Source organism: Sus scrofa, chromosome 16, assembly GCF_054392235.1.
Source record: "Sus scrofa isolate SSC_HxYL_T2T_F1_AM1 chromosome 16, Sscrofa_HxYL_maternal_Yorkshire_Landrace_v2.0, whole genome shotgun sequence".
NCBI classification, from domain to species: domain Eukaryota; kingdom Metazoa; phylum Chordata; class Mammalia; order Artiodactyla; family Suidae; genus Sus; species Sus scrofa.
The window spans coordinates 49,689,807-49,712,680 of NC_139398.1; the positions used below are offsets into that span (position 1 = coordinate 49,689,807).

A 22,874-nucleotide genomic window follows, 5' to 3' on the forward strand; every position below is an offset into this window, starting at 1 on the left:
CATGAGGGCTGCTTTTTGTTTGGATGCTTGCTGTCTCTTTCCTCAGTGTATGTGGGCTGTTATCCTTTCGTTTATGTGCTGCACATGCTTACACGCAGATGGAGGCAATGGGCAGGGATAGTAACCAGTGCCTGGTTTCTGGGCACTTGACAGTGGCAAAGACCAGTGGGAAGGTGGTACAGGCTGCTCCCTGTTGCAGGGCCCTGGGAAAGTGGCAGTGACCCTCAGACAGGTATAGGTTGTGCCCAGAGCATTTTGCAGTGGCAGGGCATGTATGTTCCTAGGTGAGTGAAAGTAATAGCTAGTGGTGCTTGGTTCCACTGCCCTCCTCTGTGCCAATCTCTGAGGTGACAGGAGCTACACACCATCCTCTGGAATATGAGATGACTGGTGGTTTGCACCTGCTGCCTGTCAACCACACAAGAGGTGCTTCATCATGCTTAGCCTGCACAGGAGGTGCCTTGCCACCCATAGCCTACTCCAGAGTTGGGAAGCCTCTGGCCCTGGATCACCTGAGAGTCTATACATACACAGAGAAAAATATTCCTATGGTGCTCCACCCCTCCTCCTCTTGCCTTCCCCAGCAATAGCACCTTGCTTCTCCTGCAGGGAAGACTTCCTCCCAGGTTCCCTTGGCTCTGGTGCTCTATTCCTTAGCCCTTGACACACTGCTCCCTAGTCTTCTTCCCAGAACCTGAGTCTCAGCACCCAGCCCCCACCCTAGCATCAGGGTGTGGTGTCCAAGGGCAGTTGTACCAATGGTCATTGTGGTTCTCCCTCTGCTTTACCTTTCTCAGTCCAGCTGCTGTGCTGTTCTCTGATGCTGATTTCACCATCAGCTAGGTGGCTTCCCAGGGTGTGGGTTCTTTACCTCTTTCAGAGCTTCCTCTCAGGAGTGCTAAGTCTGGTCCTAATTGCATGTTTTTAATCTCCCTCTCTCTCTTTTTTTCCTTTAGTTCTACCCAGTTATGTGGAGTGTTTCTTGCTCTTTTTGGAGGGTTAACGTCTTCTGCTAGTGTTCAGTAGATGTTCTATGTGAATTTTTCTACATGTAGATGATTTCTTTATGTGTTTGTGGGAGGAGGTGAGCACCGTATCTTACTCCTCTGCCATCCTGATCCTGCCTCTAAATGTCTTCTATTTTAAATTTGCTTAGAAACATTTATTCTCTAACTTACATTATTACAAGTATACACAGTATATACATATAGCATACAAAATATGTACTAATCAACTTCATTATCAATAGTTTCCAGTCAACAGTAGGCTATTAGTAGTTAAATTTTTATGGAGTAAAAGTTGTACATGTAATTTTTACTTCATGCAGAAGTTGATACCCCAAATCCCCACATTGTTCAAGGGGTCACTTGTATTCTGTTGTCAGAAAGAAGCTTCTGCATATGTCTATTAGGTCTGTGGTGTTGTTCAATTTCTGTTTTGTTATTCTGTCTGGATTATTTATCCATTGGCATATGGAGGTTCCCAGGCTAACAGTCTAATTGGGGCTGCTGCTGTTGACCTACACCAGTGCCACAGCAACACCGGATCCAAGCTGCATCCATGACCTATACCACAGTTCACGGCAATGCCAGATCTCCAACCCACTAAGTGAGGTCAGGGATCCCACTCACAACCTCATGGTTCCTAGTCAGATTGTTTCTGCTGCACTGCAATAGGGACTTCAATTTATTCATTGTTGAGAGTAGGGTATTAATGTTCCCAACTATTATTGTATTATTGCTGTTTACTTTTCCTTTTAGCTCTGTTTAAGTTTTTGGTTTATATATTTAGGTGCTCCAATGTTGGGTGCATAAATATTTACAATTTTTATATATCATGATAGAGCAACAGCTTTATAATCATATAATGACCTCCTTTGTTTCTTTGTACTATTTTTAGTTTAAAGTCTATTTTGTCTTTTGTCTAAGTATAGCTACACCTACTTTTTTGGTTATTAGTTGCTTAAAATCTTTTTTCCACTCCTCACTCTCAGCCTGTGTATTTTGAAGCTAAAATGAGTCTCTTGGATGCAGCATATCTTATATTTTTTCATCCAAGCCATTCTATGTCCTTGGTTTTGAAAATGAAATCCACTTACATTTAAAGTAATTACTGACAGATAAGGAATTGCTAGTGCCATTTTGTGAATTGTTTTCTGGCTATTTTGTAGATTTTTCCTTGTTTTTTTAATGTTGTGGTGTCTTTTGTTGTCAATATGCTCTTACTTTTTTTCCTCATGTTTTTCTGAGTAATTACTACAGGTTTTTGTCTCATGGCTTCCCTGAGGCTTCCAAAAAGTATTTCAAAATTATAAAACATCATTTTAAGCTTTCACAACTAAACTTCAATTGCATTTCTAAACTTTATACGTGTATCTTTACATATTTTGGGTTTCTGGGTGGGTCTGCTGGCACCATCCTTGGGGTGGTTGCAGGGGTAGGTGTGTGTTCTTGGCTGGGAATAGTTGGATAGGACTGTTGGCTTGGTTCCTTGCCCAAGCCAGGCTACAAGATGGGCTCTGTATTTACCTAGGTTCTCTGGCCATGCTTATTACATAGTTAGAAGTGGTCACTGTACTCAGGAGTAGATGGTGTTATGCATTAGTTTCCCTGCCATGTCAGGGCAGCTGGGCATACTATAAGGAAGTAAAGCTTATTGTTTGGAAACATGAATTTGTCAGGACTGTACACTGAATTCCCTGGCCACATGGGCCACTAGTTTTGCTCTCTGAAGACAGGGAGAACCCTGGGCTGTGCTCTCTATTTCAGTGTTACTGTAGGCAGGGCTGTTGGGATAACACACCTCCCCATATGCTCTGGCTAGGTATCCTGGTTAGATGGGCTGAAGGCTATATTCAGCAATGAGTGCAGGATGAATTAGTTTCCCCTCCCAAGGTAGAAAAGAAGAACCAGATCCTAGTCTGGTCCTGTCTCAAACCAACCCACACCCCAAGTTCCAAGCTATATAGGGCCACCGGTTTTGCTCCAGAGAAAATAAACTGCCTGCTTTACTCTCTGCTCAAGTGTTGTTGGGCTATACAGCTTCCAGGTGTTCTGGCAAGCCTTTTTGATTAGGCGGTGCTGAAATGAGCCAGGCTGCGACTCAGCTCCTGTTCCTGAGTGGTAGAAGGCCAGACTGCAGGGCAGGAAAGCTCTCTGAGGACCTGTATCAGGCAGGCCCATACCCTGGTGTGTTCCCTGGTCAGACTGCCTCCAACTTGGCTTCAAGAATGAGCAAAGCCACTGGCTGGGACTCCTAGTTGGTGCTGCCAGTAGGAACTTACTCTGTCAAGATCCAAGTGTGGGTTGTTCTAACCCTCTCCTTGCTTTTCCATTATAATCACTTTCCCACTTGTCAAGCTGTACAGATTCCCTCACCCTCCCTTGTAGGATGGAGGCTCCCAAGAAGCAACCCATATGCTGGGAGACTGGATGTCCTTCCTGGACTCCCCTTCCCCCTTAGAAGTCCGAGCTCTTGGTGTGGTACTGAACCACCCTGCTGAAGGAGCAACACAATCAGCATGTAGCTGCTTTTCTTACCCTGCTAATGGAGTCCCATTCTGGCTCTCCAGGGTGCAGAGGGGTGCTTCAGTTTCTCCCACATATTCCAGGATTTTCTCAGTATTGTCTTGTGACATAAATAGTTGTCCTCCTTGTTAAGGAATGGACTCAGGAATGACCTCTGTCATCTTGGCGATGCTACTCAGGAATCTGGATTTCTAAAGGTTGGCTCATAATAAAATGTTAAAGGCCTGGGAACCAGATGTAACATACAGTAGTTACTGTCTTGAAGAGTAGGTTGGACTGGGAAGGGGGAAAGAATGAGAAATAATGCTTCAAGAGATAACTCACATGGGCAAAGCTACCAGGGGCTTGTGTTGAATCTCAACAGATGGGGAGTAGACAGGCTTGGCTGAGTGCGAGGTTCTGGGGGTTTTTTGACTGAGAATGGTGAACTATAGCATAGGCAGCTGCTACAACAGCAACTCAGAGAGCTTCCTTTCCTGAGTATTGGTGATCTGAGCTTTTCCCATGTATGGAGAATGTTAAGCTAAAGTCTAGAGAGGGAGAGACCAGGAGGAAACCTCTATATTGAGCAGGATTTGTCAAAGTAGAATGATCTTTGCATAGTTTCAGGATACTGGCAAAGCAGGAGAAAGCTCCATCCAGTCAGACCTGGCTAAGAGCAAGGACTAGAATACTTGACCTTCTATTTTAGCGACATAAACTTTTGGCTGAGCTCACATTCCTGCTCTGCTCCAGCTTTGGTCTGCTGTCTGCAGTCCTTCTTCAGGGAAGTGGGTCAAAATCCTTATTCAATTCCTCCTTCTGAAGTCTGTCTCCAGGCTGGGACCCAGCAGGGAAAAAGCTAATATGATACCTTATCCTGCTGCTTAGCTATCCCACATTCTGGCCTAAATATCACCCACCTGGCAACAGAATGACCTTTCCTTTTTGCTCTAGTTCTTCCAATTCCACGGGAAAGGGAAGATAAGACATTGGAACTGCAACTAGAATCTAGAAATAGAAAGTGTTCTCATTTAGGAATTTGGTGAAAGAAACCCAGGGAGAGATAATAGATTTTTAATAATTAGAGATGAAAATGATTTACTGCTCTGTGATTTAAAGAAAAGGTGAAATTTTTTTCTCTCAAAATGCTGTTGAAAAGTCATAGTGCCCCCAAATGTTGTTCGGTATTTTCCCAGGATGGAGAAACAATTTTCCAGGACATATTATGAAAAACAAATGGTTTTTCACATTGTCGATGTGTGGGAATAAATTTCTTGCCTATGAGAGTGTTTTAAATGCATTGAAGAAAAGTGTGAAAAGGTGGTAATTAAATGCTCAATATTTGAGCTGTGATTATTACCACTAATGCAGTGCAACTGCAAGAGGATCAGAGTCTGTTGTGGCGTACTGTGACATTTCAGTACTCTTCAAGTGCCAAAGGGGTACCTGCTTGGAACCTACCACCTCAATGAGTAGCAAGCTTTCGGCATAAAGCTACCCCTGGGTGGGTATTGGTCTGAAAAAGTGCCAGACTTCTCTGGGACTCTGAACTCACCCAGCCTTTAGGGAGCAAAGTTGAGAGAGTAGTGCAAGCACACTGCATGCAGTTCATGTTTCTCATGCTCACTAGAATGTTTTCAAATGTCCTCCCAAATAAGCAGCTGCTCTGTCCTCTCCACTGAGTCTACAGGAAAAAAAGCAAAGAACTTAAATGCCTGTTTGAAAGTTTCATGTTGGATATGAGATAATATTTTTACACTGACACAATCCTCTATCAATGGAATGGTTTCCCCAGTAGGGCATGGGGATTCCTTCTGGAGAGATCTCATATGGATAACATACTTCACACATATGAAACAGTGATTCTATGTGTGTGTGTATATGCACCTTATTGAGATATAATTCATATACCATGCTATTCACCCATTTAAAGTATCCAACTTGATGGTCCTTAGTATATACACAGAGCTATGAAAACTTCATTATAATCAATTTTTATCACCCCAAAAAGAAATTCCATGCTTATTATTATTCACTCCCTACTTTTCCAGACTGTATAGATTTGGCAGTTTCAGACATTTCATGTAAGTAGAATCATTTAATAGGTAGTCCTTTATGTGTATCTTATTTCACAGCATGTCTTCAAGGTTTATCTACATTATAGCCTGTATTAGTACATTTCATGACTGAAAGGTATTTCATTATGTACATATGCCACAATTTATCCATTCATCAACTGGATAAATTTCCACTTTTTGTTATAGTTGTGGCTATTATAAACGTTTCTGTGGACTTACATTTTCATTTCTCTCAGTAATGTACCTAGAAGTGGAATTTCTGTGTCATGCAGTAACTATGTTTAACCATTTGAGGAACTGCCAGAATGTTTTTCAAAGAGGATGCAACACTTTCTCCCTTGGGATTTGGCAGGAAAGCTTGCAACCCACTGCTTCCAATAGCCTTCCTGTGACAAAGGTCTATCAATTTAACTTCATTTATTTTGATGCTCTATCATTAAGAATAAGCACACTTGAGGACAGGAGAGACAAGATAGCAGAGTAGAAGACCTTGAGTTACACTCCTCCCAGGAGGACATCAAAATCACAACTCAGTGCTGAACAACTGTAAGTAAAAAAGACAGAAATCTACCAAAAAAAGATACTCTGTATCCAAAGACAAGAAGAAATCACAATCAGATGGTTGAAGTGGCACACTCAGGATAAAATCCAATCTCATACTACCCAGGGGGCAACCTACAAACTGGAAAATAATTATATCACAGTTCACAAGAATGAGAGTTCTGAGCCCTCAGTCAAGCTCCTTAGATGGGGATCTGGCATTAGAAAGAGGAGTTCCCAGAGCATTTGGCTTTGAAGGCCAGCAGGGCTTGATCACAGGAGCTTCATGGGACTGAGGGAAATAGAGACTCCACTCTTGGGAGAGCACACACAATTCCTACATGCAGCAGGTCCCAGTGCTAAAGCAGTGACTACCTAGGAGCCTGGGTAAGACCTACCTGCTGGTCTTGGAGGGTCTCCTGGGGATGTCTGGGTGGGGGAGCAGCTGTGGCTGATAAACATAAAAGCTGATAGTGAACATATCCAAGAGTACTCATCTAAAGGCTGTCCTCTTACTTAGGACATTAGCACCAAGACCTGGCCACCCAAAATCCTCTAGGCTCCAGTGCTGGGACACTTCTGGCCAAAGAAGCAGCATGGGAACACAATCCCACCCACAGGGGATGCCTAAAGACTTTCTGAGCCTACAGACACCTCTAGGCACATGCTTTGACATTAGAGGTCAAGACCCAGCCTCTCCACCAGGAAGCCTGCATAAGTTTTTAGACCAGCCTCACCCAAAAGTAAACTATGATCCTGCAGTCTGCAAAGCTGAGTCTGTAAACATGAGTCAGAACCTACCCTAGGACCAGCTGATCCCTGACCCCTTATGTGATCAAAGGGGCATGTATTGCTGGAACACACAGGACAACCCCTACAGCAGGCCACTTCTCCAGGTTGAGAAACATAAATACAAATAGAAATTTAAGCAAAATGAGATGGCAAAGGAATATATTCCAGATGAAGAAACAAGACAAAACCCCAAAGAAAACAACTAAGTGGAGATGGGCAATCTACCTGAGATAGACTTCCAGGTAATGATCAGAGAGGTGATCCAAGAACATGGGAAAAGAATGGAGGCACAGAGCAAGAAGAGAGGTTTTTGACGAGGAATTAGAAAAAATAAAGAACTACTGAGCAGCTGAAGAATACAGTAACTGAAATGAAAAATAGAAGGAATCAATACCAAAAAAAATGAGGCAAAGAATGGATAAGATGGAAGACAGAATAGTGGAAATCACTACCTTGGAACACAATTTAAAAAAAAAAAAGGGGAGTTCCCTTCATGGTGCAGTAGAAATGAATCTGACTAGGAATCATGAAGTGGTGGGTTTGATCCTTGGCTTCAGTCAGTAGGTTAAGGATCTGGCATTGCTGTGAGCTGTGGTGTAAGTCACAGATGCGGCTCAGATCTGGCATTGCTATTGCTGTGGCATAGGCTGGCAGCTGCAGCTCCGATTGGACCCCTAGCCTGGGAACCTCCATATGCCACAGGTGTGGCCCACAAAAGACAAAAAAAAAAAAAAGAATGAAAGAAACAAGGACAGTTTAAGAAACCTCTAGGATAGCATCAAATGCACCAACATTCTTGTTATAGGAGTCCCAAAAAGAGGAAAAAAAGAAAGGGTCTGAGAAGTTATTTGAAAAAAGAATAGCTGAAAATTTCTCTAACATGGGAAATTTAGCAATCACTCAAGTTTAGGAAGTACATAGAGCACAATACAGGATCTACTCAAGGAGGTACATGCTTAGACACATAGTAATTGATAAAAATTAAAGATAGAAAACATTAAAATAAATGAAGGGACAAATAATATACAAAGGAACCCACATAAGATTACCAGCTTATTTTTCAGGCCCAAAAGGGAGTGGCATAATATATTTAAAATGATGGAAGGGTGGAAATTATAAACAAGAATAATCTACCCAGCAAGGCTGTCATTTAGATTTGATAGAGAAATCAGAAGCTTTACAGACAAGTAAAGCTAAGAGAATTCAGCACTGCCAAATGAGTTCTGGATGCCAAACGAGCTTCCCAAATGCTAAAGGAACTTATCTGGGCAGAAATTAAAAGGCCACAACTAGAAAAAAATCACAAAATGAGAAAGCACACCAGTAAAAGCAAACATACAGTAAAGCAGGAAACTAGCCACACACAGGTATGATATCTAAACCAGTAATTGTGAAAGGAGGAGAGTACCAATGCAGGATATTTGAAATGCATTTGAAATTTAGAGATCAGCAACTTAAAATAATCATGTATACATATATACTGCTATATCAAAACATGGTAACTGCAAACAAAAAAATCTGTAATATACACAAATAAGAGAGGAATTTAAAAACAACACAAAAGAAAGTCATCAAAATCACAAGAAAACAAAAAGAGGAAGGAGAAAAGAGCCTACAAAAACAAATCCAAAACAATTAACAAAATGGCAATAAAAATATTCATATCAAAAATTACCTAAATGTAAATGGGTTAAATGCCTCAACCAAAGGACATACTGGCTGAATGCATAGAAAAACAAGACCTGTATATATACTATCTACAAGAGACCCACTTCAGATCTAGAGACACATACAGACTGAAAGTGAGGGGATGGAAGAATGTATTCCATGCCAATGGAAATCAAGAAAAGCTCAAGTAAAGATGTGCATATCAGATGAAAAAGACTTTAAAATAAAGACAGTTACAAGGGACAAAGAAGGACATTACATAATGATCAAGGAGTCAATCCAAGAAGAAGATATAACAATGATAAACATATATGCACCCAAAATAGAAGCACCACAATATATAAGGCAACTGCTAACAGCCATAAAAGGAGAAATCAACAGCATCACAATAATACTTTGGACTTTAACACCCCACTTACAACAGTGGACCAATCATCCAGACAGAAAATCAGTAAGGAAACACAAGCCTTAAATAACACATTAGACCAGATGGACTTAATTGCTATTTATAGAACATGCCAGGCTGCAAAGAAAGACTCAGTAAATTTAAGAAAATTAAAATCTATTAAGCACCTTTCTGACCACACTGCTATGAGATTAGAAACAAACTGCACGAAAAAAAAAGTAAAAAATACCAACATTTGGAGGCTTAAAAAAAAAAATTAACAAACACCCAATGCATCACTGAAGAAATCAGAGAGGAAATAAAATACCTAGAGAAAAAATGACAATAAAAACAGTTATCCAAAACCATGGGACACAGCAGATGGGATTAAGATGGCAAGATAGAAGGACTGGAGCTGACCTTCTCTCATGGAAGCAACAAAATTACAACCTTCAACAAATAGATTGCTAACTTAAAAAAAAAACCTACTCCATGGGAGTTCCTATCATGGCTCAGTGGTTAACAAATCCAACTAGGAACCATGAGGTATGGGTTTGATCCCTGGCCTCACTCAGTGGGTTAAGGATCCAGCATTGCCATGAGCTGTGGTTTAGGTTGCAGATCAGCTTGGCTCCCACATTGCTGTGGCTCTGGCATAGGCCAATGGCTGCAGCTCCGATTAGACCCCTAGCCTGGGAACCTCCATATGCCATGGGTATGGCCCTAGAAAAGCAAAAAAAAAAAAAAAAAAAAAAAAAAATCCTACTCCAGAAGACAAAGAGAAGGCCACATCAAAACAATAGGAGGAGTGATTACATAATATAAGCAACCCCATACCCACCAGGTATGTGGTCTACAGACTGGAAAGTAACTATATCACAGGGGCTTACCCATGACAGGGAGAGTTCTGAGCCCCATGTCATATTCCCAAGCCTGGGGATCTGGCATTGGAAGGAGGAGCCCCCAGAGCATTTGGCATTTAGCCCAATGGGGCTTGTGCACAGGATCTCTATGGGACTGGGGGAAATGGAAACTCCACTCTTGAAAGGTGCACACAGGCTTTCATGTGCACTGGGTCCCAGGACAAAGCAGAAACTCCATAGGAATCTGGGTTAGACCTGCAGTTCTTGGAGGATCTCCTGTGTAAATGGGGCGGGGGGAGGGGGGGACTGTGGCTTGTTGTGGGAGAAGGATTTTGGAAGCAAAGATATCTGGGCAGACACATCAGTGTGAACTCCTCTAGGTGTGGCCATTTTGGAAAAATCTGGCCCCACCCATCAGGGCTGAGAAGCCCCAGGCCAAACAACAAACTGGGTGGGAACACAGCCCCACCCATCAGCAAATAGGTTACCTAAAGAACCCCCATGCATACAGCCACTTCTAATCACACCCAGAGACAGCCCCCAGAGAGAACCAGTGGGCATGCATCAGTCCCTCCCATCAAGAAGTATAGAGCAGGCCCCCATGCCAACTTTACACACAAGGGAGTAGACATTAGAAGCAAAAGAGTCTACAACCCTGTTGTCTGCAAAAAGGAGACTATACCAAAAATCTATTAAAAAAAATGAAAAGGCAGAAAATTATGACACAGATATGCAAACAAGAAAAAAAAACAGAAAAACAGCTAAGTGATCTGAAGATTAATGGACCTTCATACAAAATATTTTAGATTACTAATAGTAAAGATAATTCAAGATCTTGGAAATAAACTGGAGGCAAAGATTGATAAATTAGAAACATTGAGCAAAAAAAAAAATAGTAGATTTAAGGATTAAGCAGGAAGAAATGCAAAATACAATAACTGAAATAAAAAATTCACTAGAAGCAACCCACGGCAGAATAAAGGAGCCAGAAAAATGAATGAGAGAGATGGAAGTCACACTAGTGAAATGACTGATAAGGAACAAAGAGAAAAAAAATGATTGAAAAGAAATGAAGACAGTCTAAAGAAGAACTCTGGGACAATGTTAAATGCAACAACATCTGTATCATAGGGGTGCCAGAAGGAAAACAGAGAGAGAGAGAAAGGGCCAGAGAAAATATGTGAAGAGAAAATAGCCAAAAAACTTCCCTAACATGTGAAATAAATCAGTCATTCAAATCCAGTAAGCTTAATGAGTACCAAATCAAAAAAAAAAAAAAAAAAAAAAAAAAAACCCAAAGAGAAACACACCAAGACACATGTTAGTCAAATTGACCAAAATTAAAGACAATGAGAAAATACTGAAAGCAGCTAGGGAAAAGAAAGAAATTACATCCAAGGGAAACTCAATAAGGTTATTAGAGATTTTTTCAGCAGAAACTCTGCAAGCCAGAAGAGAGTGGCATGATATACTTTATGTGATGGGAGGAAAAAACCTCCAACCAAATTACTCTAGCCAGCAAGGCTGTCATTCAGAAGGAGAAATCAAAAGCTTTACAGACAAGCAAAAGCTAAGAGAATTCAGCACCATTAAGTCAGCTTCACAACAAATACTAAAGGAACTTCTCTGGGTGCAAAAGAAGAGTCCACAACTAGAAACAAAACTGTCACCAGTAAAGGCATACATATAACAAAGGTAGGAAATCATCCACAAATAAACATGCTACCAAACCCAGTATTTATGAGCAGAGGAGGGTACAAATCCAGGAAATTGGAGATGCACTTGAAATTAAGAGACTAACAACTTAAAGAGTTGTTATATATATACACACACACTCCTATATCAAAACTTCATGTTAACTGCAAACCAAAAATCTAAAATAGATGCACACACAGATAAGAAAAAGCAATCCAAACACACTAAAGATAGTCATCACACAAGAGAAGGGAACAAAAAAGACCAACAAAAACAAATCCAAAACAGTTATTAAAATGGCAGTTAGAACCTACCTATCAATAATTACCTTAAATGTAAATAGATTAAATGTCCCAAGCAAAAGGCATAGGCTGGATGAATGAATACAAAAACAAAACCCATACATATACTGTCTTCAAGAGACCCACTTCAGTTCTAGGGACACATACAAATTGAAAGTGAGAGGATGGAAGAAAATAGTTGATGCAAATATAAATCAAAAGAAAGCTCAAGTAGCAATACTTCTATCAGGCAAAATAAACCTTAAAGAATATTATAAGAGAAAACAAAGGACATTACATAAGGATCAAAGGATCAATCCAAAAAGATGATATAACTGTAAATATATATGCACCTAACATAGGATCACCTCAATATATAAGGCAACTGCTAACAACCTTAAAAGAAGAAACTGACAATAACACAATAATAGCAGTGGACTTTAACACCCCACCTACATCAATGGACAGATCATCCAGACAGAAAATCAACAAGAAAACACAGGACTTGATGATGCATTAGACGAGATGGACTTAACAGATTAGTTATAGAAGTTTCCATCCAAAAGCAACAGAATACACATTTTTCTTAAGGGCACATGGAACATCCTCTAGGATAGATCACATTCTGGGCCACAAATCAAGCTTTGGTAAATTTTAGAAAATTGAAATCATATCAAGCATATTTTCTGACGACAATGCCATACATGACTGGAAATCAACAACCAAAAAAAAAAAAAAAATCCTGCAAAAAAACACACACATGGAGACTAAACAACATGCTACTAAACAACCAATGGATCACTGAAGAAATCAAAGAGGAAATTTAAAAATACCTAAACACAAACTAAAAAATACCTAGATGCAAATGACAACAAAGACACAACAATCCAAAATCTATGGGATGCAGCAGAAGCAGTTCTCAGAGGGAAATTTATAGCAATACAAGCCCACCTCAGGAAACAAGAAAAATCTCAAATAAACAACCTAACTTTACACCTAAAGCAACTAGAGAGAGAACAGACAAACCCCAAAGCTAGCAGAAGGAAAAAAAAATATGAAGACCAGAGCAGAAATAAATTAAATAGAAATGAAGAAAATCATAGAAAAGATGAATGAAACCAAAAGTTGGTTCTTTGAAGAGATAGCCAGTTTCATCAAGAAAATGAGAGAGAAATCAATAAAATTAGAAACAAAAAGAAAGATGCTACAAGGTCATCACAGAAATACAAAGGATCATAGGAGACTCCTACAAGCAATGATATGCCAATAAAATGGACAACCTAAAAAAAATGGACAAATTCTTGGAAAAGTAAAATATTCCAAGACTAAATCAAGATGAAATAGAAAAAATGATCATACCAATCACAAGTACAGAAATTGAAAGTGTGATTTAAAAACTTACAAAAGTCCAGGATGAGATGGATTAACAGACAAATTCTATCCAACAGTTAGAGAGACGAGCTAACACACATCCTGAAACTATTCCAAAAAATTACACAGGAGGAACACTCCCAAACTCATTCTATGAGACCACCATCACCCTGATACAAAAACCAGACAAAAATACCACAAAAAAATGCCAAAATCACTGATGAACATACATGCAAAAATCCTCAACAAAATACTGGCAAACCAAATCCAACAATACATTAAAAGGATTGTACACCATGATCAAATGGGATTTATCCCATGGATGCAAAGATGTTTTACTATCTGCAAATCAATCGCTGTGATACACCATATTAACAAACTAAAGAACAAAAACCATATGGTCCTCTCAATAGATGCAGAAAAAGCTTTTTGATAAAATCCAACACCCATTTCCAATTTAAAAAAAAAAAAAAAACCTCCAGAAAGTGGGCATAGAAAGAACCTACCTCAACATCATAAAGGCTATATATGACGAAACCACAGCTAACATCATTCTCAATGATGAAAAGCTGAAAGAAGTTCTACTAAGATCAGGAACAAGACAAGGATGTTCACTCTTGCCACTACTATTCAACATAGTTTTGGAAGTCCTAACCACAGCAATCAGAGAAGAAAAATAAATAAATAAAAGGAATTCAAATTGGAAAGGAAGATGTAAAACCATCACTGTTTGAAGATGACATGATACTATACCTAGTAAATCCTAAAGACAGTAACAGAAAACTGTTAGAGCTCATCAATGAATTTGGTAAGGTTGCAAGATACAAAATTAATACACAGAAATCAACTGTATTTCTGTATACTAACGATAAGAGATCAGAAAGAGAAATTAGGGAAACAATCCCATTTACCACTGCAAAAAAAAAAGAATAAAATACATAGGAATAAATCTATTTAAAGAGACAAAAGACTTATACTTTGAAAACTATAAGATGCTGACCAAAGAAATCAAAGATGACACAGACAAATGGAAAGACACATCATGTTCTTGGATTGGAATAATTAATATTGTCAAAATGGCTATGCTACCAAAGGCAATCTACAAATTCAGTGCATTCCCTATCAAATTACCAAGGACATTTTTCACAGAACTCGAACAAAATATTTTAAAATTTGTTTGGAAGCACAAAAAACCCAGAATAGCCAAAGACATCCTGAAAAAGAAAAATGGAGCTGGAGGAATCAAGCTCCCTGACTTCAGACTATGCTGCAAAGGTACAGTCATTGAAATGGTATGGTCCTGGCACAAAAACAGAAATATAGACCAGTGGACCAGGATAGAAAGCCCAGAATTAAACCCACACACCTGTGGTCAACTAAGCTAGGACAAAGGAGGCAATAATATACAATGGAGAAAAGACCGTCCCTTCAGTAAGTTGTGCTGGGAAAGCTGGACATCTATATCTAAAAGAATGAGATTACAACACACCTTAACACCATACACAAAAATAAACGCAAAATGGATTAAAGACCTAGATATAAGACCAGACACTATTAAACTCTTAGAGGAAAACATAGGCCAAATATTCTCTGACCACAGCAATATCCTCTCAGATCCACCTCCTATAGTAATGATAATAAAACCAAAAATAAATGGGACCTAATTAAACTTTTTTCACAGCAAAGAAAACCCTAAACAAAATGAAAAGACAACCCACAGAATGGGAGAAAATATTTGTAAATGAATCAACTGACAAGGGATTCATCTCCAATTATATAAATACCTCTTGTAGCTCAATACTGAAAAAAACAAACAACCCATCAAAAAATGGCCAGAAATTCTAAATAGACAATACTGCAAAGAAGATATACATAGGCCAAAAAACACATGAAAAGATATGCAGCCTAATTATTAGAGAAATGCAGATCAAAACTACAATGAAGTACCACCTTACAACAGCCAGAATGGCCATCATCAAAAAGTCTACCAACAATAAATGCTGGAGAGGGTGTGGAGAATAAGGAACCCTCTTACATTGTGGTGGGGATGCAAATTGGTGCAATCACTATGGAACACAGTATGGAGATTCCACAAAAAAAAACTAAAGATAGAATTACTATTTGATCCAGTGATCCTACTTCAGGGCATCTATCCAGAGAAAACCAGCACTTGAAAAATACATGTACCCCAGTGTTCACTGCAGTGCTGTATACAATAGCCAAGACATGGAAGCAACCTAAATGTCCACTGACAAAAGAGTTGATAGAAGATGTGGTACATATATACAATGGAATACTACTCAGCCATAAAAAATAATATCATTTGCAGCAACATGGATGGACCTAGATATTATCATGCTAATTGATGTTAGACAGTGAGACATAAACATCATATGCTATCACCTGTATGTGGAATCTAAAAAAAGGATTCAATGAACTTTGCCAAATAGAAACTGACTCACAGGCTTTGAAAAACTTATGGTTACCAAAGGATACAGGTGGGTGGGTCAGGGGGATTGGTCTGGGGGTTTGAAATGTAAATGTTGTAGAATTGGGTTGTAATGATGGCTGTACAACTATAAATATAATAAAATTCATTGAGTTAAAAAATAAAAGAATATACAGGAGAGTAAGAGCAATATTAAAAAAAAAAAAAAACCTACACAACACAGCAAAAGCAGTTGTGGGAGGGAATTTTATCTCAATACAAACCCATCTCAGGAAACAAGAAAAATATCAAACAACCTAACCTTACACCTAAATCAACTAGAGAAAGTACAAGCAAAACCCACAATTATAAGAAAAGAAATCACAAAGATCATAGCAGAAATAAATGAAATAGAATTAAGAAAACAATTGAAATGACTGATGAAACTAAAAACTGGAAGAGGTTAACATACTTAAAAAACAGGGCAACCACAAATCAAAACCAAACATTACATTCACAAAAACTAAGAAAAGTACACAAGCATAAAATAAATGGAAATCAACCAATCAAAAAAATAAAGGAACAAAAGAGAAAAACTTTCCTTGAAAAAGACACATGCACATATATGTTCATTGCAGCACTATTCACAACACCCAAGACATGTAAACAACCTAAGTGTCCATCAACAGATGAATGGATTAAGAAGATATGGTATACATACACAATGGAATACTACTCAGCCTTTAAAAAGAACAAAATAATGCCATTTGCAGCAACAAGAGACTCTCATACTGAGTGAAGTCAGTCAGAAAGAGAAAGAAAAATACCATATGATATGACTTATAGCTGGAATCTAATATAAGGCACAAATGAACCTTTCCACAGAAAAGAAATTCATGGACTTGGAGAACAGACTTGTGGTTGCCAAGAGGAAGAGGGAGTGGGATGGGCTAGCAATCTGGGTTAATAGATGCAAACTACTGCATTTGGAATGGCTAAGCAATGAGATCCTGCTGTATAGCACTGGGAACTATATCTAGTCATTTGTGATGGATCATGATGGAGAATAATGTGAGAAAAATAGTGTATATATACGTTTGTGTGTGTGACTGGGTCACTTTGCTGTACAGTAGAAAATGGACAACACTGTAAACCAACTATAATGGAAAAAATAAAAATCATTTAAAAGTTAAAAAAATAAAAACTGGTTCTTTGAAAAGATACATAAAATTGATAAACCTTTAGCCAGACCCATCATGAAAAAAAGGGGGAGGGATCAAATCAATAAAATTAGAAATGTAAAGAGAGAAATTACAAATACCATCACAGAAATCAAAAGGATCATAAGAGCCTGTTATAAGCATCTATATGCCAATAAAATGGACAGCCTAGGAGAAGTGGAAAAATTCTTAGATAAAACATTCCAAGACTAAACCAGGAAGAAATACAAAATACAACTACTAACAACTAATTACAACTACAACCAATTACAACTACTAACATTGAAAGTGTGGTTAAAAACTCCCAAAAAACAAAAGTCCAGGGCTGGGTGGTCTCACAGGTAAATTCTATCAGAAATTTTAAAAAGAGTTAACACCTATCCTTCTGAAACTATTCCAAATAATTGCAGAGGGAGGAATACTCCCAAACTTATTCTATGAGTCCAACATCCCCCAATACCAAAACCAGGCAAAGATACCATTAAAAAGAAAGAAAGAAAATTACTGGCCAATATCACAGATTAACACAGACATACAATCCTCAAGAAAATACTAGCAAACCAAATCCAACAATGCACTTAAAGGATCATACACCATGATCAAGTGGGATTTATTCCAGGGATGCAGGGAATCTTCAGTATCAGCCAATCAATCAGTATGATACACCACATTAACAAACCGAAGACTAAAAACCATATGATCATATCAGTAGATGTAGTAAAAGCTTTTGACAAGTGTTGCCCATTTATGATAAAAATCTCTAGGAAGTGGGCATAAAAGGTACCTACCTCAATGTAGTAAAGGTCATATATGATAATCCCACAGTTTAACATCAATATAAACTGTGAAAATCTGAAAGAAGTCCCTGCTATGATTAGCAACAAGACTCTTGCTACTTTTATTCAACGTATTTTGGAAGTCCTAACTACAGCAATCAGAAAATAAATGAATAAAAATTGGAAATGAAGAAGTAAAATTGTCACTCTTTGTTGATTACATAATGCTCTACATAGAAAATCCTAAAAATACTACCAGAGAATTCCTAGAGCTCATCAATGGATTCACTTAAGCTGCAGGATACAAAGTTGACACACAGAAATCTTTTGCATTTCTATACACTAACAAGGCAAGGGCAGAAAGAGAAATTAAGAAAAAAATCCCATGTAACATCCCATCAAAAAGAATAAAATACCTAGGAATAAACCTACCTAAGGAGGCAAAAGACATGTACTCTGAAAACTATGACACTGGTGAAATAAATCGAAGGTGACACAAACAGATGGAATAACATGTTCTTGATTGGAAGAATCAATATTGCCAATATGATCATACTTCCCAAGGCGGTCTACAGGTTCAGTGAAATCACCATTACATTACCAAGGGCATCTTGCACAGAACTAAAACAAAACAAAAATAAAATTTGTATGGAAACACAGAAGACACTGAAGAGCCAGACAATCTTGAGAAAGAAAAACAAAGCTGGTGCAGTCAGACTCCTTGACTTCAGACTATACTACAAAGCTACAGTCATCAAAACAGTATAGCACTAGCACAAAAACAGAAATATAGATCAATGGAACAGGATAGATAGCCCAGAAATAAACCCATGCACTTATGGTCAGTTAATCTATGACAAAGGAGGCAAGAATATACAATGGAGAAAATACAGTCTCTTCAAAAAATGGTGCTAGGGAAACTGGATGGCTACATGCAAAAAAATGAAGTTAGAACATTCTCTAATACCATACACAAAAATAAACTGGAAATGGATTAAAGACATAAATCTAAGACCTGATACTGTAACATGCTTAGAGGATAAATAGGCAGAACACTCTTTGACCTAAATTGTAGCAATATCTTTCTGGATCCACCTCTTGGAGTAATGACAATAAAAACAAAAACAAATGGGACCTAATTAAACTTTAAAGCTTTTGCACAGCAAAGGAAACCATAAACAAAACAAAAAGACAACCCAACCCACAGGATAGGAGAAAATATGTGCAAATGATATGACTTGACAAGGGATTAATTTCCAAAATATATACAAACAACTGATGTAGCTCAATATAAAAAAAAAATCAAAAAATAGAAGTTCTAAATGGACATTTCTCCAAGGAAGACATATATATGTCCAAAAATCACATGAAAAGATGCTCAACTTTGCTACTTATTAGAGAAATGCACATCAAAACTGCACTGTAGCATCATTTTACAGCAGTCACAATGGCCATCATCAAAAATACATAAACAATGAATGCTGAATAGGGTGCGGGGAAAAGGGGGTTTTCCTACACTGTTGGTAGGAATGTAAACTGGTATATCCACTATGGAAAACAGTATGGAGGTTCCCTGAAAAACAAATTACCACATAATCCAGTAATCCTATATCCAGAGAGTACCATAATTCAAAAAGATACATGCACTCCAAAGTTCACAGCAGCACTGTTTACAATAGCCAAAACATGGAAGCAACCTAAATGTCCATCAACAGAGGAATGGATAAAGAAAACATGGTGTGTATATATATATATATATATATATATATATATATGTGTATATATACACAATGAAATATTAGCCATAAAAATGAATGAAATAATGTCCACACGGATGGACCTAGAGACTGTTGTGCTGAGTGAAGTAATTCAGACATACAAAGTATCATATGATATCACTCATATGTGGAATCTAAAAATATATACAAATGAACTTAGAAAACAGAAACAGATTGGTAACTCTAAGTTTGTTTTCAAACTCAGTCAAAGAGAAAATGTGGGGCAGGGGGCAGAGGGGAATGTATAAATTAGGAGCTTTGGATTAACAGTTACACGTCACTATATATAAAGTAAATAATCAACAAGGACCAACTGTATAGAAAAGGAAACTCTACCCAATATTCTGTAATAACTTATATAGGAAAAGAATCTAAAAATAATAGATATTTGTATATGTATAACTGGATCGCTTTGCTATATACCTGAAACTAGCACAACATTGTAAATCAACTATAATATAAAGTTTTTTTGTTTTTTTTTTACAAATTGATAACCTACTGTATAAGCACAGGCAACTATGCTCAATAACTTGTAATAAGTTATAATGGGAAAGAATCTAAAAAAGAATATATACATATATATATGTATAACTGAATCATTCTACTGAACACTTGAAACAACACTGTAAATCAATTAAATTTTAATTAAAATTTTAAAGATAGAGGTTGCATCATTTTATACACCCATCTATATAAGTATAGTGAATCTTTTTATAAATAAAAGTTTATGCCCTTTGACCTCCTTCACCCATTTTTCCTGTCCTACAGTGTTCATTGCAGCACTATTCACAATAGCCAAGACATTGCAACAGCCTAAATGTCCATCAACAGATGAATGGACACACAATGCAATAGTATTCAGCCATAAAAAGAACAAAATCATGCCATTTTCAACAACATGGATGGAATTAGAGACGCTCATACTAAGTGAAGTAAGTCAGAAAGAGAAAGACAAATATCGTAAGATATCACTTATCTCTGGAATCCAATATATGACACAAATGAACCTGTCTATAGAAAAGAAACTCATGGACTTGGAGAACAGACTTATGGTTGCCAAGGTGGATGGGGAGAGAGTGGGATGGATTGGGAGGTTGGGGTTAGTAGATGCATACTAGTGAATTTGGAGGGAATAAGCAATGAGATCCTGCTGTATAGCACAGGGAACTATATCTAGCCACTTGTGTTGGAACATGATGGAGAATGATGTAAGAAAAACAATGTGTGTGTGTGTGTGTGTGTGTGTATATATATATATATGTTTAACTGGATCACTTTGTTGTACAGCAGAAATTTTCAGAACATTGTAAATCAACTATAATAGAAAAAATAAAAATCTTACAAAAAAGAATATATGTACATTATAACTGAATCACTTTACTGTACAGCAGAAACTATCACAACATTTTACATCAACTATACTTGAGTAAATTTTTAAAAGAAAAAAAAAGATGTGTTAAATATATACTAGAATACTATTCAGCCATAAAGAGAATGAAGTAATGCTATTAGCAGCAACATGAATGGACCCAGAGATTATCACTCTAAGTTAAGTCAGAGAAAGACAAATACCATATGATATCACTTATATGTGGAATCTAAAATATGACACAAATGAATTTATCTATGAAACCGACACAAACTCATAGAGTTGTGGTTGCCAGGATGGAGAAGGTTAGGAAGGGATATACTGGGAGTTTGGGTTATCATATGCAAACTATTACATGTAGAATTGATAAGCAACAAGGTCCTATTACATAGCATAGGGAAGTATATTCAATATCCTGAGATAAATCATAATGGAAAATAATATAAAAATAATATATATGTAAAACTGAAACACTATGTTGTACAGAAATTAACAGAACATTGTAAATCAACTATACTTCAATAAAAAAAATTTTAAAAAGACAAGATATTTTATTTGCTTCACTGGGAATGATAAATCAAGTTAATTACTCTGTATTTAAATTGATGAATAGAACTTCCACTTCAACAAGAACCAAATGTAGCTTTTGCAGAGTATCTGAAGGAGTAGGAGAGTATTCAGGTTAACAGTTCAAATGACAGCTTTGCTATCACTGGCTGATGAAGTAAATGTTTGAGCAATGGCCTCCATTTCCTTATAATACTGGCACCTACCTATGGATAAAATGTACAAAGTTTTTAATAGTATCTGTTCTAGGGTAACCACCCAAATGTTAGTTTGTTATTATTGTTATCATGGCATTTTCTTGTTTGCTTGGCACTTTTGCATACATTTTCTCATTTGAACCCTGTAAGCTAAGTAAGGCAAATGTCATAAATAAGGAACATGAGAATAAAAGCACATGTCCATGGTGACAAAAGCAGTAAGTATTGCTAGCGTGGCTAGATCTCCCATCTTACCGATGACCTATTCTCACAGTATTATGACACCTCCTTCTTCAGCTCTGAGGGATAAATGGAAGGCTATTATACTGTGGTGTTCTCTTCCTGGGGTTCTGGAGTAAGGTCAAGATGCTGAGAGCATTCTGGCTCATGGGATCAAGGATCATTGTACTGACCTCAAGTTGTACACCAGCAGCACTGTGTGTCTCAAAACCCAGATTTTAAAAATCACATTTCATAAGGTTTATATGAATTACTCTTGTTGTTTCATTGTGGGGTTTTAGGGGGTTTTTTGGTTTGTTTTTCGGGAGGGGTTTTGGGGGGGTATTGTTGTTTGATTTTTGCAATGCCTAAATCCTTTATGATACTGTTTAACTTCAGTGCCTTCTCCCAAATCACGCTAATAATAAAAGACATGTCAACAGAGAGGTGAGAGAAAATGAAACCTTTGTGCCAAGTTATGGGCTTTGTTTTTCTCCAAAGTCACACCTCTGGATCTTGACTTGGGTGGGGTTTTGGTATCTTGTGACTTAAAGCATCCTCCTGTTAACACTGAAAGAATCCCCACAGGATGCAAATAGTTCTGACATCTTGGCAAGTATGGATCTAAGCAATTGCTCTTTCCAAAATCTGGATCAAATTGTTGAAAGGTGAATGATCTAGCCCTACAGACTGCAAACATTAGAAAAGAGGGTTCTGTTAATACCACATAGAAAGAAATACAGAATTTAAGAAAGCCGTATCAAAAACTGTCCAAAGAAACAAAGAAAGATATATACAAGCCAAAGGGGGCTTGAAATATCCACTGCTGTTTTCTAGAATCTGGCTCAACTCATGCTTGCTCCTTCAGTTCAAATCCTGCAGTTATTCACTTTGATTTTAACAAGATAATAAACAGTAGCTAGTGAAATTCAAGCTCAGATATAGTCATTTATCTTAACTAAATTAGAAATTCTAACTCACAAATACTGCTTTTTGTTGTTTATCATTCAATACTGCTTAAGAAAATAAGTATTTCTGGGGTATGACAGTGCTTTTGACATGGATGCAAAATATAATCCATTTTTTCTCCTTTGGCCCCAGGAGCTAGGCTGAAATCACATGATTTAATCATTCTGAA

The 22,874-nt window shown here is 37.7% G+C and overlaps 1 protein-coding gene and 1 long non-coding RNA gene across 5 annotated transcripts in view; one reads left to right on the plus strand and one right to left on the minus strand.

Moving 5' to 3' along the window:
• Window positions 1-22,874, plus strand: part of RAB3C (RAB3C, member RAS oncogene family) — a 317,768-nt gene that overhangs the window by 285,633 nt on the left and 9,261 nt on the right. The gene's annotated exons all lie outside the window — the stretch shown is intronic.
• LOC146395564 (uncharacterized) overlaps window positions 1-22,874 on the minus strand; it is a 184,578-nt gene that overhangs the window by 40,638 nt on the left and 121,066 nt on the right. The gene's annotated exons all lie outside the window — the stretch shown is intronic.